This window comes from Callospermophilus lateralis, chromosome 3, assembly GCF_048772815.1.
Source record: "Callospermophilus lateralis isolate mCalLat2 chromosome 3, mCalLat2.hap1, whole genome shotgun sequence".
Lineage (NCBI taxonomy): Eukaryota > Metazoa > Chordata > Mammalia > Rodentia > Sciuridae > Callospermophilus > Callospermophilus lateralis.
Genome location: NC_135307.1, coordinates 51,152,271 through 51,171,552, shown reverse-complemented (window position 1 = coordinate 51,171,552; position 19,282 = coordinate 51,152,271).

The window sequence follows — 19,282 nt, the reverse complement described above, 5'->3', positions numbered from 1 at the left end:
ATTTACATTTACAGATGGTGCCTCCTAAAATATTTTAAATTTAGGCTTAATGAAGGAGATACTATGCCCAAATATTTTAAAACTGATGATATTTTTCAGTTTATGACCTCTCTGACATTCTGCTAATGAAAAAAAATTATGTCTTAATGAACTTTCTATTCTCTAAACTTAACAGTATAGTTAGACTTACCAAAGAAGGAAAGTCTTCATTCTTTCATCTGCATCTGTTTTCTTGTGTTAAACATGCACACTATGAATACTAACACATACAAATGACATACAAAGAATGAGTATATCCCCAAATCAAATAAAGCGTTTTATCTTTGAGGTGCTGTAAACTTTAGATAGGCAGATTTTTCACAAGGATTAAAGAAAACAGTAATATTAGATATACTCATATGTATTATAAATAGCATTTTTTAAATTTTCACTTGGTTTTTAGAAGTATTTGATTTAGAATAATATAGTGCCCCTTTCCTAAGGCATGATGTTAGAATAATTCAAAACTACTACCATTAAATATGTTAAGCAGAAACCAAGAACTATGTTTTCTTGTTAGCTGCAAATAATATAATCAAACTCTTATGTTAAAATTAAAATTTAGCTTGTAAATAACTTAATTCTATTGTAATCTGACATATTCATAGGAATACAGTAAGTTTCTACCCTGTGGCTTCATTTAACATAGAATATTTAATTATATGTTGTACTTAGAATATTTCTATGAGCATTAGGAAGATAATATTTAGCCCATGCTAATGAAAACCAGTTGAAGAATTATTATAAAAATTGTATATTTAAAAGTAATGATTAAAGAAAAAGAAGGTTCAGAGCTTATATTTATAGAAGACATTAAAAGGAGAAGAGAGAAACAATGGTACATTAGTGCAAATAAATGGCATAAAGGAAAATTAGCTATAATAAAGAGATCCTGTGGAAGAAGCAAATAGGTGCAGATGAAACCTTTTACCTCTAATTCCCTATATTATTTGTGGTATTAGATAAAATGCCATAATATGATATAATGCCATTTATACAGATGAAGAACATGCATCTTAGCACCTAGTCTTAAACAAAGCAATTATTACAATTTCTTTAGAATTTATTTCGTGTCAGTTCTCATCCTTTATAGTACGTTCAGTTTAAATTTCACAAATTTTCTTCCTGATATTTCTTTATCCAAATACAGTCATATGCTACATACCATTTTGGACAACAAAGGACTGCATGTATGATGGTGATCTCATAAGAATAAATGCAGCTGAAAAAATTTGGCCCAGTGACATTGCAGTCATCAAAATGTCACAGCACAATCCATTATACATGTTTGTGTGATGCTGGTGTAAATAAACCTTCTGTGCCTCCAGGTATATAAAAGAATAGCACATCATTTTGGGTACGGTACAGAATAGTTGATAATGGTCTCAAATGAGTATGCTGCTAGTTAAGACTTTTAATATAATATTCTTTTTACCATTCCTCCCCCCACCCTTTTTGTATATAGTTCTGAAGATCAAACACAGAGACACATCCTAGGTGAAATCCCCATCCCAATTTTTATCATTTTTTTCTACATTATTTTAGTTTAATTCTTCTACACACACACACACACACACAAAATAATAAGTTTACTGTGAACCTTTTTGCTGTGTTACACCAGCAGCAGCCTTATGCTTACCACCTCTTCATTGCATCAAAAGGCCATGTTAAGTTAGGGATCTATACCATCTAAGTTTCTGTAAGTATAATCTATGATATTTTTAAACAATGATAAAATCACATGATGGTGTATTTCTGAGAATAACTCCCGATATTTAATTCATAAGTGTACTATAAATACTAATCTAATCTTAATTGACAGCAGGATGTTCACACATTTTATTGGATCTTTTTTATGATTTGTAGGAATGCTTCATATTTCACAAAGTTCCCCCTGATATTATTATGTTATGCTCATTTCTGCTCCATAATTTCTTTCAAATACTTCATTGCTAATTCATAAGTGCTTTTTGCGGACACTGTTTTCTACCCTACAATTTCACAAGCATTTTGGATGTAACTGCTTCCCAAGGTATTTCTAAAGTTTAACTTCTTAAAAATAATCATGTTTAGTAAATATATGATTTACAAGTGAATAAAGGAGTTAAATGTATTTAGTGGAAACTTTTGAAAGGATACCAGAAATGATTGTTCCCATACATCACTGTGACTAGAGTTAACAACAATATTTGTATACTTGAAAATTGCTAAGAGAGAGAAGTTGGAGTATTTTCTACACAAAAAGGAGATGTGAGGTAATGCATATGTTAATTAGCTTGCATTAGCCATATTGTAAATCATAAAAATATAAAATTATATTTGTCAAATAAAATTGAAAATAAAAGAACGAAAGAAAAAGACTATTCCCAGAGTCTATTGGCCATATCTGCCGCAGTCTGGCTGGGCATAATTCAGGAGCCACTTGTCAAAAGAAACTAACTTTATTTTTAGAACCACACACACCAAACAAAACAGCTCCTCAGGAAAGACCCTCAGAGCCCAACTGCCACCACCGGCTTCCCACAAGCCACCCCCCCAACCACCAGCCTCTCCACTTCCCACAGTCCTCCTGCTCTTGAGGCGATTGGCTGGATCGTGTGGGCGGAGCCAAAAAAGTCCCCCAATGGCCTGAAAGGGCAGGGAAACAGCCCAATGAGCATCACCGCAGAGGAGCCAATCAGCTAGATGTTGCTGGGGCCACTGTGAGCCAATCATCAGCTGGCAGTCTGGAAATTTGCTGGGGCCCCTTCGGCTGTGGCTCTCAACACATATCCCTTTTTTTCAGTCCTGTCCCTCTCTACTACCATTACCCAACATTTACTGTTCTCTTTTATCCTTGGCCAATAAGCTACTGCCTTATTTCCTCTTCATTGAATAGATAAGAGTAATTTTATTGTTTTGTATTGTGCTTAATATCCCACAGGAACAGAAGTTTCTTTTTTCAAAACTCATGACCTATATTTATGGGTATGCATGCAATATCCATTTGAAAGTTGAGAGCTACCTACATGTTTTGCTCTGAGTTTCTATAATAAAAAAAAAACAATACAAATGGAAACACAGAGAAGAAAAAGGTTTCAAAAGAATCTAAATGTTGTCTGAGGGTACTGACAATGTGAAATTCCAAAACAAACTTTGACATGAAATTTAAATTTATAAAATAAAGATACTTTCTGATCATTGGTCGAATAATGTTTGATTTATTTGAATTTACTTCTTAGGAAGTTCTTTAGACACTGTGTGGGATGGTATTTTTCCAAAGTTTCCATGAATAACCTCTGATAACTGGGACAGTGAATCTATAACCCTGGGTTTCTAGTGTAATAAACTGAAGCGAACTTTTCCTTTGTGCCAGTTTCCTGATTGATCTTAAGAAAGTACTTCTTTCTACTCTAAAATAGATTTTATTTCTATTAATAAAAATTGTTTTTCAAAAATTAGTCAGTCAAATAATATCTCCAAAGTATTTATCACACTTGTAATTTCCATAATCCTTGGGCTGTCACTGGCTGGCTAAGGATATTGAAATAGACATTTGAGAAATATTAAATACTAAGCTTATTTTCTCCAAGCAGAACAATGGCATTAATATTAATATAGATTTAAAGTAGTGTATTTACATGCATAATTTCAAAAAACTCATTGCATATTTAGTATTAGTAGTACACATAGATTTCCTGTAGATGAATTGCTTTTATGTTAATGAATAATTTACATATGTATAAAATCATTTCCCAAGAAATTATTAAAAGTTGCTTTGAACATCTATGTTTATTGAATGATAATGCAACATTTAATCATTGGTGGTAATATTAGCTTCAAAGTCTCAAAAGTTAGAATGGTTCATATTTTATGTATTTTTATTTATACAATGAATTAATGTTTATAAGACATCAAAGTATGAAATGTCTATTCCTATTTTTCTCATTTGCTAAGTCAAGAAAAACCTGAATTTAATTATATTTTTATGATTTTCTCATATAGCTTTCAAGTAAGGTAACTTGCCATGTTATACATGTATCACAGTAGCATCTTTTATTCATTAACAAAGTTAATATATAAGAAGAATATTGTGTGTTATTACAAATTATGCTAAATATTTAAATTAACATTTGATATTTTAAATTTTAAAATGGAGTACAAGTAATTTTTACTTTAGTAAACAGAGTGAAAGCCAAGTGAGGATATAGAGGAGATATTACCTTGTTGTAGCTATCTGTAATAAGGCTTCATGTAGTAACTTTTACATTCCTTAACTTTCCACAGTTAAGTATCTGACTCAAGTTAAAAATTTACTTGCTCAGAATTCATTTGTTCAGTGTTACAGATTTATCAAATTCTAGGATGCTAACTTATTCTAACAAAGCTTCACAGGAGACAGTTTTGAAAGCAGGAAAATTGATCAATGTTTAATGAGAGATATGAATGTGAACAGAAAACAAAAGCCTGAACTTTCTTGGTAAAACATTCTATAAAAAAGCAAGATACATGAAAATGAAATTATTCAGAATGTACTTCCATGTAGATGGTATCATAAATAGAAAAATTTGCAAAAGTCAGAACTTTACGTGGGGACAGAAATAGGAAAGACAGTGGAATGATTCTGACATAACTTTCCTAGGTACATATATGAATATACCACAGTGAATCTCCACTTCATGTACAAACAAAAGACTGGGATCATAATCAGAATAAGTTTTGCTCCATGTTTGTACACATATGTCAAAATGTCATTCATAACTAAAAAGAACAAATAAAAATAGTCAGAACTTTGTTTCAAATCCCTATTCATTTTGAAATCTCTGTTCATCCTTTCATTCAATTACATTAGATAAACACTTGAAATGTTTGAGGCACTGGGCACAATATGGAAATTCACTAAGTTTCTACACCAAACTTTATTCTTATGCTATAGTTAGATACCAAAATTCTATAAGCATGTATTAAAGAAAAGCAGTGATTGACAGGATGCAGCACAGTGAGAGAACACAACAGGCTACTGAGAAAGTCTAAAAAAGTACATGAGGAAATATTAGTCAAGGGCTATCTGTCACCTAAATCAAACCATTTAAGTTGTAGGTCAGCATGAGCCATTTTTACTTCGCATGGATGCTTCTTTTGAAGTTATAAAATTGACCCACAATATATGTACAGAGAGGTATACAATGTCATACAATATGAACTTTGGCCAATAGTTCATGACTAGTGGGTAAACTGAATACATTAAGAAGTATAAGTACAAAATCAAATTCACCATGATTAAGATTTTAGATGAAATAGAGGAAAAATGTCTTTATACTTATAACTTAACAACAAGCAATTTTCAAAAAGAGAGTAACTCAAATCTTTAATACTCAAATGGTATATAGCTATATATTTTTTTTCTAAAATGGAAAAAAATTAGACATAAAAGCAATAGCATCTCTAAGAAACCCAGACATCTTTAATAGGGTTTCTGGTATCAATAACTTATTGTGTTTAGAAAGAAAAAAGAATAGCAGCAATTTGGTGATATATAGTAGCTATAAATGTGTTATCATTCAGATAAAATTGGAGTTGTGTTTTAGCAATGTGCATTAAAACACTGTTTTAATTTGAAAAGAAAAATGGTAGATAAAGTATGGCTATTACAAAATTGTCATGAACAAGGCATTAAGGAAATTTTACCATTTTACATAAGCTTCCTCTTATAAAGTACCATAAGTACAAGCTAATGATCTTCAAAAATACTTCTTTTTAGTTTTATAGAAGTGGATTTTTTTTGCAGAAAATATCATTAATAACATAATGCATATCTCACAGTTAATAGGAATTATAAAAGAATCACATATTTTTTCAAAGATTTTTAAATAAAAATCAATTGATAATTCCAAATAAGTAATTTCAAAAAAGAAATTCCAAATAAATGATTTCAAATAAAATTCAACAGATAATTGAATTTATTTATACAATAGATTAATGTTTATAAGACATTAAAACATTTTAAGTAATTTAAATTGAGACATTTTAAGATTTTCAAAATGACTGTGGAACAAATCATATTTACATAACATAAGTCATCATTGTTCATATATACTCAATACATCATAAATGTTTTTAAATGTTAATATGAAAATATCTCAGTAAAAACAATCCTGGTTAATGAGAATGTAGTTCTTTTCCCAAGTCAGGAATATGTGGTAGAATGAATCTTCCAAAATGTGTAACATATGAGTTTGTAGAAAATTGGAGCTTAGTTTTCAGAATCTCAAGTAATAGTACCAAATTTACAAAAAAAGCATAGTTATTACTTTAAAAACTATTGGCCTGGTATTTCTAACATTTAATTTTTCAATTTGTTTTATAATAGCTAATCATTTTTAAAATTCCAAGAAATAAAAAAGTAAGTATAATAACAATATATTTTATTTTCTTACTATTTTGGTAATTTGAACAAGGTCAGGAATTTTTAACACAGTTTCAATGAATTCATATAACTGCAAATAATAAATGATAATACACATGGAAATATACACTGTAAAGGTGTATGATCTGAGATGAAGCATGGAAATAACTAAAATATATTTTATATCCTGATTTCAGAGGTGGCACTGTTGCTTCCACCACATATTCTTATGAAGTGAGTCACTAGGTGCATCCCATCTTTTAGTGTCAGGGAATTAGGGCTCTTCTTTTGAAGAGAGAAATATCAAAGAATGTGTGGACATAGCTTAAAGCACTGGGAATGGTCTGGCCACAATTTATTTATATCCTTCTTCCTGCAAAGTTCACACACCCTTTGAAAACCTTCTTTCATTCCATTCCACTTCATTATGGTACCTGCTCTAGAGTCCAGAATCTTGTCATATAAACCATTCACATATAAAGACGAGGTTTTTCCTGTATTGTTAGCTCCTTAATTATAGTTTTGTAAAACTGTGAAACTAAAGACAAGTTATTTTATCCCTAAATTCCTAACATGCTATTGTGGAATAGCTTTAAGATAATTGACATTGACATTCCTTTTTGAAAATGAGAATAACTTGTAGCAAAAGGAGTTTACAGTAATTCTGAAATCATATGGCCACATGTTGAGAGTTGGTTGGTCACAAACTTAGGAGTTTAGAATACTTCTTCATGGTCCAAAGTTCTGACCTCTGTGCCAGCATTTCTTTTTCATGAAAATTTGTATTTGCAAATTAGTAAACTTCTCAGTCTTTTTACTTTTTGGAGAAATTTGAGAAACTAAATTTAGTTTTTAATTTATATTGACTGTCTTCTTTTTAATCTAATCTGGTGGTATTTTTGCAAATGTATAATTGTGTATATTCTACTGTTGTGTGTAACTAATTGAAACAATTTTTTTTTAAAAAAAAGAAATGAAATAAAATGAACAGAGTCTTCTAGAGAGTTCCAGAGGGATCTGAAGCAAGGGAATCCAAGATTTTCTCATAAATCTTAAGAACTGTGAGAGTTCCTGGTGAATTTCATTGAAATTTGCTCTAATAATTAAAAGCATTTACAAATATCTCTAAGATGCACAGCATCTACCTTGAGATTCCACTGAAGGAAAATGATCATAGGTGTCCTAGAATTTCTTTTGTTTGATTAATAAACTTCCTATAGGTACATCAAAAGAAAAGAAATGCATGCAGGTGGGAAAGATTACAAAACACAAGTGCCCCCTTCAGAAGTTTAGCTGCACCTGGCACATCACCTTTAGAGGATGCCAGGCTACCCTTCCATCCATTCTCTACTCACAGCCCACACCTCACATCATACTGAGTAGAGAAAAAATGAACACTGACTCTTTCTGTAAGATCTGGAACATAACAAGGATGCCCACTTTCACCATATTTATTATCAACATAGTACTGGAAGCCCTAGCCAGAGCAATCAGGCAAGAGAAAAAAATATAGGTCACCCAGATCAAAAAGAAGCAAATCACTTTTTCACTGTTTGCAGTTAGGATTTTATATAAAGAAAACTCCAATGATTCCACATAAAACATAAACTATTAGAACTGATAAATGAATTTAGCAAAAAAAAAAAAAAAGACAAGAAAGAAAATTCCTGAGTAAGGCAACATTTGTCAAAATCTTTAGTGTCTTTTGTGTTTTTGCATTCCCTCTGAAGTATCATTACTGATATTTCTGAGGTCTTAAGTGATTTTATATTAAACTTTCAATTTAATATTAGACCAGGATTTCTGAGATTGGTCTGGATTTAATATTTAGCTGAAAGCAACTTCTTTACCTTAGTATTATTTGTTATCTGGAGGGGTTGAGAATTTTCAAAACCATAAGCCCAGGATCACTTTGTTAAGAGTGTTATTTCCCTTCTCTGGAATTTCTATGGAAGTATCAGAACAACTTTTGTCCCCTCAGCATTCTACCAGGAAACCTTCATGGTCCTATTCCCAAGTTCATCTTGCATATTTTACTTCTTCCTATGTTGTCATAGGCAGCAGTTGTTTTGGGTCACTATAGGAAAAAATCTTCTTCCTTACAGTTTCCAGGAAGATTGTGTTGTTGTTCTTTCTCTTTAATCTCTCAACCAGAGTCTCCTCAAAAATCTTCCATGCTTGTACATTTCTATGATCATTAATATTTTGTTAACAGCTTCCTCAAAATTCTTCCAAACAACTCCTAATGTCTGTTTCCAAATATATTCAAATTTTTGTTCCTTCTCTCCATGACAACATTGCTCTTACCAAAATCTTTATAATCTTCCATTGCTACTAAAACATTATCTTAAAATTTAGTTAATGTTTATTGTTTTTCAGTTTTATGTGTCAAGAATCTAGGGAGTGTTTAGCTTAACTTCACTGAGTACTTAAAGCTTCAGATCTTCCTGTGATTGTATTTAATTCATTAGCTAAGGCTATAGTCATCTGAGGGCTTGACAGAGTTTGGAGGATCCTATTCAAACATGATTATTGTCAAAAGACTTCCATTCCTATTCATTGCAGAAAGGCTCAGTCCCTCACCACTCGGACTTCTCCAGTATGGTTGCTTGAGTATCCTTACAAAAAAGCAGGTAGATTTCCACACAAGTGCTTTAAGAGAAAGGAGGCAATATATAAGTCACTTATCATATTACCATATCTATGGATCACAAACACAAACTGATACGATTTAGGAGAACAAAAGGCTATGAACCCTAGAAAATTGTGAATGAATTGAATGCCATCCTGAATATTGGCTACAATTCCCAACAGTTAAATGGATAACCAAAGAGGAAAAATAGCACAATCAATATTAAAATGAAATTATTAGATGAAAAAAAAAACCCTGAATAATGTTCAGAAACCAGAACCTATTTATAGATCAACAGGGTCAAAAACCTGATGAAAGTGGTGGTGTATGTTATTTCTGTGTTCAAATTTTATAATCCTAATGTGTATATCCAATTTATTATTGATTACAGATATGTGTGTCATTATATACATTATAAATTATAGATGGGAATAATCCACATATCTCTACAAACCAACCTACAACCTCTATGTGGCATGATATTCTACATGGAAGCTACTCTGAATTTAAAAGATGAAGAGGTTTATTTGTTTGTTTTTGCAAATAGTATGGAATAATTACTTTAGTTTATTTCAAGGAGAAGGAACTATTAAAGCATCTAAAATCCTAACTGGATTCATACCACTAGTGGATAATCCTTTATTTAAATAAAGGATTGTGATTTGTATTACAAAAGGAGATATCAGCTAGTTTTCTTTACATTAGTAGTATTTATTACAACATAACAAAATACATATGAGCAATGTCACAATGAATTTGATATAGCCCTACAAAAATCACAGAAGATTATACCCACTTTGTAGTCTATATATTAAAAATATGGAAAGGATAGACATATGTTCAAAGGAATAAAAATTACTATGCCAAAAAGATATCTGTACTCCCACATTTACAACAGTACTATTTATAATAACTAAGATGGACTCAACCAAGATGTCCATCTACAGATGCATGAAGAAAGAAAATGTGATGTATGTACATCTGTAAAATGGAATGAAACCTTGTCATTTGTAGCAACATGAAGGAGCTTGGAGAATAGAATAATATAGGCACAAAAAGACAAATTCTTCATGGTTCTGTCCATATGTGGAAGTTAAAAAATTAAATTTTGTTGAAGAATAATGCGCAATAATTGGTACCAGAGGCTAGCAGGAGAAGATTAAGAAGGATTGGTTAACGGGTAAAAAAATAGAATTGGATAATGAAATGAAGAAGTTTGAGTGATGTACAATAGAGTGGAACAACTACAGTAAATAATTTATTGTGTATTTTAAAATAGCTAGAAGAGAAAATTTGGAATGTTCCCAACATAAAGAAATTAAAAAAAATTGAGTGATAGATGCTAATTACCCTGATTTGATCATTTCCTATTGCATAACATGAATCAAAATATCACAGTTCAAGAAGGTAAAGAGAGGTTACAAAAGGGAGAAAATCCTTACCACCTTGAGCTCAGCTTAATCTCAAGTATATATAAAGAATTAAGAAAACCTTAACATCAAAAACAAATAATCCAATTAATAATTAGAAAAGGAACTGAATAGACACTTCACAGAAGAAGAAATGTGATTGGTCAACAAATATATAAAAAATTTTTCAACATCTCTAGCAATGAAAGAAATTAAAATTAAGACTATAGTGAGATTTTATTTTACTTCAGTCAGAATGGAATTATCAAGAATACAATTAACAATAAATGTCAGAGAGGATGTGGGGGATACCTTGCTGATGGGAGATTGGTGCAACCACTCTGGAAAGCAGTATGGAGATTCCTTAGAAAACTTGGAATGGAACCACCATTTGACCCAGTTATCCCACTCCTCAGCATATATCCAAAGGACTTAAAATCAGCATGCTATGGTGATGCAGCCACATCAATATTTACAGCAGCTCAATTCCTAATAGCTAAGCTATGGATCCAACCTAGTAGCCCTTTGAAAGATGAATAAATAAAGAAAATAAACACAATGGAGTGTTAATCAGCCAGTTAATCAGTGTTAATCATAAAGAAAAATGAAATCGTGGCATTTGCTGGTAAGTGGATAAAACTGGAGACTATTATGCCAACTGAAAAAAGCCAATCTCCAAAAATCAAAGGCCAAATGTTCTCTCTGATCTGTGGATGCTAACACTCAATAAGGATAGGGGGAAATAGAAACTCATTAGACTAGAGGGAGGGGAGGGAAAGAAAGGGAGGGGTTATGGGAATATAAAAGACCGAAGAATATATTGGACATAACTTTCCTATATTCATATATGAATATACAACCAGTGTAACTCCACATCGTACACAAATACAAGAATGGGAAGTTATACTCCATGTATGTATAAATGTCAAAATACATTCTACTGCCATGTATATCTAAAAACAACAAATAAAAATAAATTTTAAAAAATATCACACTCTAGACCATGAATATGTACAACCATTGTGTATCAATTAAAATGATTTTTAAAAACAAAGCAACATCAAGTTTCTTTCTGTGTACAGTTCTTTTTTCTTAATCTCTTCCAGGGACTAATTTTGGGAAAAGAAAAGTTTGGGCTAATAAAATATCAATAGCTTTGACCATTCTGTTTATCAAGAATAAAAAATCTCTCTCTCTCTCTCTCTCTCTCTCTCTCTCTCTCTCACACACACACACACACACACACACACACTCACACGTACACACACACACACACAAAAAATTAAGCTAGAGAAGAAATACACAATTCTCATTTTTTAAAAAGTCACAAAAGAAATCCTTTTTTTTCAGAATAAAAAAAATTTATATGTGATTTATCTTCAGCAAAGATATTGTTTATTTCCTCATGGAACTGGCCAATTTTTAAACTAACTTGCTTATTTCCAGTTGAAAATTAAATTGAAGATTGAATAACAAAACAGATGTTTACAAATATTTTCATGACTAGTCATTTAAATAAAAATTTGTGTCATTTACCATGTGTTCTCTATTTGAATATTTTAAATATAATAGGTTCAGATATAATGATATTAAGATTTTTTTTTGACTTTTAATAGAGCCTATTGCCAAGTAAGGCACAATTATATTTACCCAAGCATCATTTGCTACTTCTTTGAATATGAAAAGTTTCAAGAAGTCTTATCCTGTATATATAAACATATTGCCATATTCAAGAGATTAAAATCAACCAAACAATTTATAACTACTTTTAAAATCTTTTGAAACATAGAAAATCAAAATTAATTACAAGAAAATGTAGATTATTTGGAGATATGCAACAGTGTCTTTTAACTTATTAAAATGAATGGGTTATATTTTCTCTTAGTACATTGTCAATTAAATTATAACAAGATATTTCCTCACTTTTATTAGATATTCTGACACAAGACAAAATGATCTGTCATCCTCAAAAGTTGAATTTTATTTTGGGTAGAAACATCATGAAAGGAATTAGATAAAGTAATACAGATAAATGGACAGGTGTTTCAATATGAAGAAATCTTTGGGACAGAAAATTAAAATGGAAGATGCATGAGGAAAACTAATAAAGTTATGAAAACACATTTTTAGAAACAGAAACTATATTTGGTTTAGTTTTAGTTGAATGGTAATGTGCCATTCTTGAATTATTTATTAAGGATCATTTTCTTGACCCTTTTAAAACTTAAAATTTCTAATTATTTCAGTCTTCAAAGGATATTGCCCAAGGAAGAATAATTGAATTATTTCATTGTTTTTGTTGTTGTTACCTTTTTGTTTTGAATTAATTATAGATTCAAAAGGAATTGCAAAACAAAATTCTAAAGGGTGGTTCTTGGCACCTTTACCAAGTTGCCGATTTAGGAACTACTTGCATAACTATAGTGCAACTTGAGAAACAGAAAATTAATGTGGCAAACAACCTTAGAGATTATTCAGACTTTATTAGTTTTATTTGTGTGTATGCACATGAAGTTCTGTGTAATCCTGTCAGATATGGTTTCATGTAATCATTATCCTAATCAGGATATAGAAACACTACCACAAGGAATTCTCATGCTACCACTTTAAAGTGACACATGTTCTATGCTTCATCCCCACTCTCTAGCAAATAGTAATCAATATAATTTTGTAATTTAAAGAAAATTATATAAATGGACCATTGGTGTGATAACCCTTTGGAATTACATTTACTCATTCATCATATTTCCTTAAATTCCATTTAAGTTACTGCATGTCAATTTTTTATTCATTTTTATTGGTGCATAATTCTTATGATATGGGACACACTTTGAATAACTATTCTCCTTTAAAAGAATATTTAGGTTGTGTTCCATTTTTGAAGTATTATGAATAAAACTGCTATGACCATTTATGTTTAGCTTTTTGTGTCAACATGAGTATACACTTCTCTGTGATAAATGCCTGAGAAAATGCAATTTCTGGTTCATATTATAAAAGTAGGTTTCTTTTTCCAGAAAGTATGAACTGAACTATTTTTGGAGGTACTATATTATTTTACATTTCCACCAGTAATTTAGGAGTAATCCAATTTATCTGCTGCCTCTTAAAGAATAGTCAGAGTGGATATCTTTTCTTTCTTCTTGGTCTTAGGGGGAAGGAAAGGATTCATTCTTCAATAATTAGGTTTTATTTAGATTTTTACCATAGATATCCTTTATCAATTTGAAATACTTCTCCTCCTAAGAAAATTATTATTATTAGTTTTGTCAAGTGTTGTCTCTCTGTCATGTAGATAATTATGTCATAATTTTTCTTTGTAAGTTAGTTGATACAATGGATAACATTGATTAGTTTCCAAATACTGAACAAATCAAGCATGCCCATAATAAATTTCACTTGGATGTAATATACAGATCTTTTTGCTCATTGCTAAATATGTTGGTCTGCTACTTCATTATTGTTATTTAAACTATCTTTGCTTGGTTTAAGTAGCAGCTTAATATTGGCATGTAAAATGAGTTTGGAAGCAATTTCTCTTCCATTCTCTAGAAGAGATTGTGTAAAATTGGAGTTAATTATTTGATACAATTCTCCAGTGAAATCATCTGATCATAGGGTTCTTTGGGGGAAATTTTTAATTATGAAATTAATTGCCTAAATTGTTATATGAACATTAAAATAATCTATTTTAGCTTTGTCAAATTCTAGTAGTTTGTGATTTTAGAGAAATTGGTCTATTTCTTCCATGGTGTGAAATTAATAAATGCAAATAATACTGTCTTCCAAGTTATTGTTGATTTGATTTTTTGTTTTTATTTCTATCAGTCTTTCCACAATTTTATCAAATTTCCCAAATTTTAAGAACCATATGTTCTTCAATTTTTGATATCTTTTAATTTTCAATTTCATTGACTTCTGTTCCTGTATTTAGTATTTTCTCCCTTTTTATTTTTGACTTGCTTAGATCTTATTCTTCTAATTTCATGGAATTTGAATATAGATTATTGATTTAACATTTCTCATTTTAATGTAAACTTTTAGTGCTATTTCCCTCTTGGGTCTACTCTCAGAATATACCAATATTTTCTATTATTTTGACATTCATTCAGTTTTGTAGTATTTTGTTTTCTGTGAAACTTTGCCTTTAATTTATAGATTATTTAGAAGTGAGTTATTATTTAATTTCATGTATTTTGTGATTTTTCTCATTATCTTTCTCTTATTAACCTTTAGTTTGATTCCAATATAGTAAGATAATAAACACTGTACAATTTCAGTTCTTCTAAATTTGTTGAGACATGCTTTATATCCCAAGATATTTGTCTATCCTTATGAACATTCTATAAACACTTGAAAAATGTGCAGTGTTCTGTACAGGTCAATTATAATCTGCTGGCTGATTGTGCTTTCAGATCAATCTATTGTCATGCTGATTTTCTCCCTAATAATCTACCATCCTAAAGAGAGTGTTAAATTCTCAGTTCTAATTGTGGGTTTGTCTATTTCTACCTTCAGTACTAACAAATTTTCTTTATGTATATTAAGTCTCTGATTTTTTGTGCATACACATTTAGGATTGCTATGTCTTCAGGTAAATTTATCCTTTTAACAATATGAAATGTCTTTCTTTGTCTCCAGCAATTTTCTCTTTTCTAAAATCTATCAAATATCTAGCCACTTTTAATTCTTTCTTTCTTTCTTTCTTTCTTTCTTTCTTTCTTTCTTTCTTTCTTTCTTTCTTTCTTTCTTTTTGTTAATTAGGGCTTGGTATATCTTTTTCTATCATTTTACTTTTAAAATACTTTTGTGTTATTTTGAAGTGAGTCTTTTATTGACAACATAAAATTGGCTCAGGTTTTTGCACTCTGATTGATGATTTTTTTTGATATATTTAACAAATAGTATTAAAATAATTACTAAAATATTAGTGTACAATTATTCCATTTTATTTTTTTCTGTTCTGTCTCTCTCCTCTGTTTCTCTTTTCTTGCCATCCTATGTGTTACTTGAAAAAAAAATTTAGAAAAACAGAAACTTTAGAATAATATTTTTCTTTATAGTAGTTTTTAATGTGTTGTTCTGTATAATTTTCTTAGTGCTTTCTACAGATAGCATTATATACTTTTGTGATATATCACTGTGTAAACATTTTACTACTTTGAGGGAAGCATAGAAACCATATTTTCATCCAGTTCCATTTATATTCCCTAATTTTCAAATATACTTATTTATTACCTCTAAATATAATGAGCATCATATCCGGTGTTATAATTTTTCTTTAATCAACTAATAATTTTATATATCAAGAGAATATCTCATAATCATAGCTTATATTTAATCTTATCTTTTACTCATTATGTTATTTTTTTCTTTCTTTCTGAATTTCTAAACCCTAATCTGGTGTCAATTATATTTGGAGAAATTACTTTAGACATTCTTTAAAATTAGATCTGCTGGAAAAAAAATATCTCTCTTCTATCTTCATACCCGAAGGATATTTTCACTGGGTATAGATTTCAAGCTGAGGTTCTTTCTTTCAATACTTGAGAACCAATGTGCCACTTATTGCTAGTTTCTATGGTTACATATGTGGAATCTGCTGTCATTTAAATTGGTGTTCCAAACTCAGTATCGCATCCTTTCTGACTGGTCCTTTTCATTTTCTTGCCTCTAATTTTCAGAGGTTTGATTGTGATGTGACTTGGCAGAGAATTCTCTCAGTTCATCCGGTTGGTAGTTGGCTTATGTTCTTAGAACTGTAGGTTTAAGCCTTTTGAAAATTTGAGGGAATTTTAAGCCCCGTATTTATCCTCTGGAACTCCAATTGTTCAAATTTCAAATGTTAGTTTTTGTTCCATAGGTACCTTAGTATTCTGCTCATTTTTACTCAGCCTATTTTCTCTCTATTTTCAGGTTGAATAATTTGTTTCATTGTCTTCAAGTGCACTGATTCCTTCCTTTGTCAGCTCCAATTGTTGAGCTCTCCAGTGATGTTTTCATTTTGGTTATCATACATTTAGTTCTATAAGTTGGTTTTCTACATATTTTTTGTTAAGATTTTCTATTTGTTCTTTGATTCCAGATTTTTAAATAATTGCTGCTTAATTGTTTTTAGATAATCCCTGCATCAATGTTACTGCTTTCAATTGTCTTTTCAATGTTACTGCTTTCAATTGTCTTTTCATTCAAGTTGAATTTTTGATAAGATGACAAAGTTTTGTTTGCTGGACACTTATTTTCTTTCTTTTTATGAGATGCTATAACCTACTTAACTTCCAGCAATCACCTTACTTACGTATGGTGTGTAGGCTCAGCTAGGGATGAATGTTCCTCTCCTTCTGATGGCCTGCTAGCAGCACCCCAGTGGAAGGGGAGCAGTGAAACATACAACTTCATAACACTTGTGGGGATGAAGTCAATTTCTCAGCCAACAGATAGTTTTCTAGTAGAAACAGAACTCTGACTCACACGTCATTGTTCCCCTTTCCTCTGAATGGAGGGGTGTGAGATCAACGTCTCTGCCAAGTTTTAAAGACTCCACAAGGCTAGCAAGAAACAGGGGCCAACTTGCACTGCCTCATCACTGCAGGAGTGTACATCTGTCTGTCTGAGAGAGAGAACCAAAGAGAACTTTCATTTTCCAATGAATATTGGAATCTGTGGGCAAACTAAAGGAGACAGTGAGTCAGTAGTTCAAAAGACAGACAAGAGTACATGGATACTAAACAAGACAGAGGTGAATAACCACAGTTCAGCGGCTCTAAAAATAGGACTGGTCATGACGAAAGAGAAGCTAAAAGTCTTTCTTTATATCAGATGATGAGTTTTTTCTATAAGGGAAGGCATGGTGAGCCTTGATCCTGGGAGGAGATGACTGGCTGTATTATACAGCTAAAGAAAACATGTGTAGAATATGCTTGTGTTTCTAATAGATATGTTAATTAGAAAACAAGATGATGAGCCTTTTATGAATAAATCAAATCAGTCACAAAAATTCTAAAAATGCTTATCATACTATTTAAAAATCACATAGATATTTGCTTAAGTGATTTAAAAATTTTCTGAACATATATTTATTCCATTTGTACCAGCTTTGTTTATAATCACCAAAGACTGAAAGCAGTTATTTTTTTTTTCAGTAGATAGATGGGTAAACTAACTATGGCATGTTCCCATCTATAAAATACTATTCAATAATCAAAAACCATCATCAAGACATGCAAAGAAATAGATTATAAATGCATATTGTCACCTAGCAGAAGTTAGTCTGAAAAACCTACATACTTTTATTCTTTCAGTTATTTGACATTCTAGAAATAGCAAATAAAGAATAAACAGGTGACTGTCAAGGTTTTCTTTTTGTGGGGCAGAAGCAAATAGGTAAAACTAAGGAGATAGTTTAGGGTGGTAGATTTTTGCAAGTGCTTTAATGGTAGATACAAAAAATGCATTTATCAAATGTGTAGAACTTTATAGAACAAAGATCAAACCTTAATATGTGCAAATTTTAAAATATCATTTTAAATATTGGAGAATTACAGGCTAAAATGCCGAATGTGACAAAAGACCCTGACTTTAGTACAAATATATGAAAGTACTTCATTGAAGTGGGTGAGGAAAAAATATTCTTATCTAAGTATATTCAAAATCTATATAAGCATTGCACTTTGACTGATAAAATTATTTCTGTGAAGCAGAGGCTAATCATTATGTAACTGCAATAGACATTTTTTGAATCATTATGTAACTACAATAGATATTTTTGAATATCTATTAATATATTAATGGCAAAAGGAAGAAATAGATTTATTGGAGTGAGGGGTATCAAACAAATGGTATGATGGCTTGATTTATCCAAGAAACAATGAATTAATCTGTACACATTAGTATGAACTTATGATTAGCTTAATTTAGATACAGATGACTACATGTGCAAATATTTACAGATATGTGTATGTAGAGAGATATTAAGAAGCACATACACATTTCCTCATTCTGTTAATTGTAGCAGCCTAGATGAAATGCACTCCAGTAGCAACAGACACTCCTAGCAGCCATAACTTCATTTCTAATACCATTCTGCAATAAGAAAATGGGTCTCCATGGACATGAGGGAGATTCAAGACTGTAGTATACAAGATGAACATGGATCATTTTGTAATGTTGGAGCAAGAAAGTGCTCACACACACACACACACACACACACACACACACATACACAGACACACAGACACAGACACACACAATGATAAGGAGAAATCAGAGGAATACTGGAGCTAAAAGTCCAGTTTGACAAAGTTTAAGCAATTTAAGTAAAAAAGAAAGAAAGAAACATTGTATTATAACTCAGTGTAAAAGACAAATACACATAAGCTTATGTTTATATAAGTAAATTATTGAATGAATAAATGAGGAGAAGGAGACTAATCTTCCAAGCAGAGCAATTCCAAATACTTTATATAGACACTACACCTCAAATCATGGAGGACAGCTTCTTAGTGTTTTAAATGTGGGCTGTGCATAGTAACTTTCTTCCAAAGAATACAAATGCCTTTGGTACAGTGGCACATACCTGTAATCTCAGCTATGTGGGTGGCTAAGGTAGAAGGATCACAAATTCAAGGCCAGCCTCAGCAACTTATGAGGCCCTAAGCAACTTAGCAAGACTCTGACTCAAAATTACAAAATAAAATATTCTTTAAACAGGGCTAGGGATGTAACTCAGTGGTTAAGAATCCCTGGGTTCACTCTCCAGTACCAAAAAAAAAAAAAAAAAAAAAAAAAAGAAAGAAAGAAAAATACAAAATGTAGTGT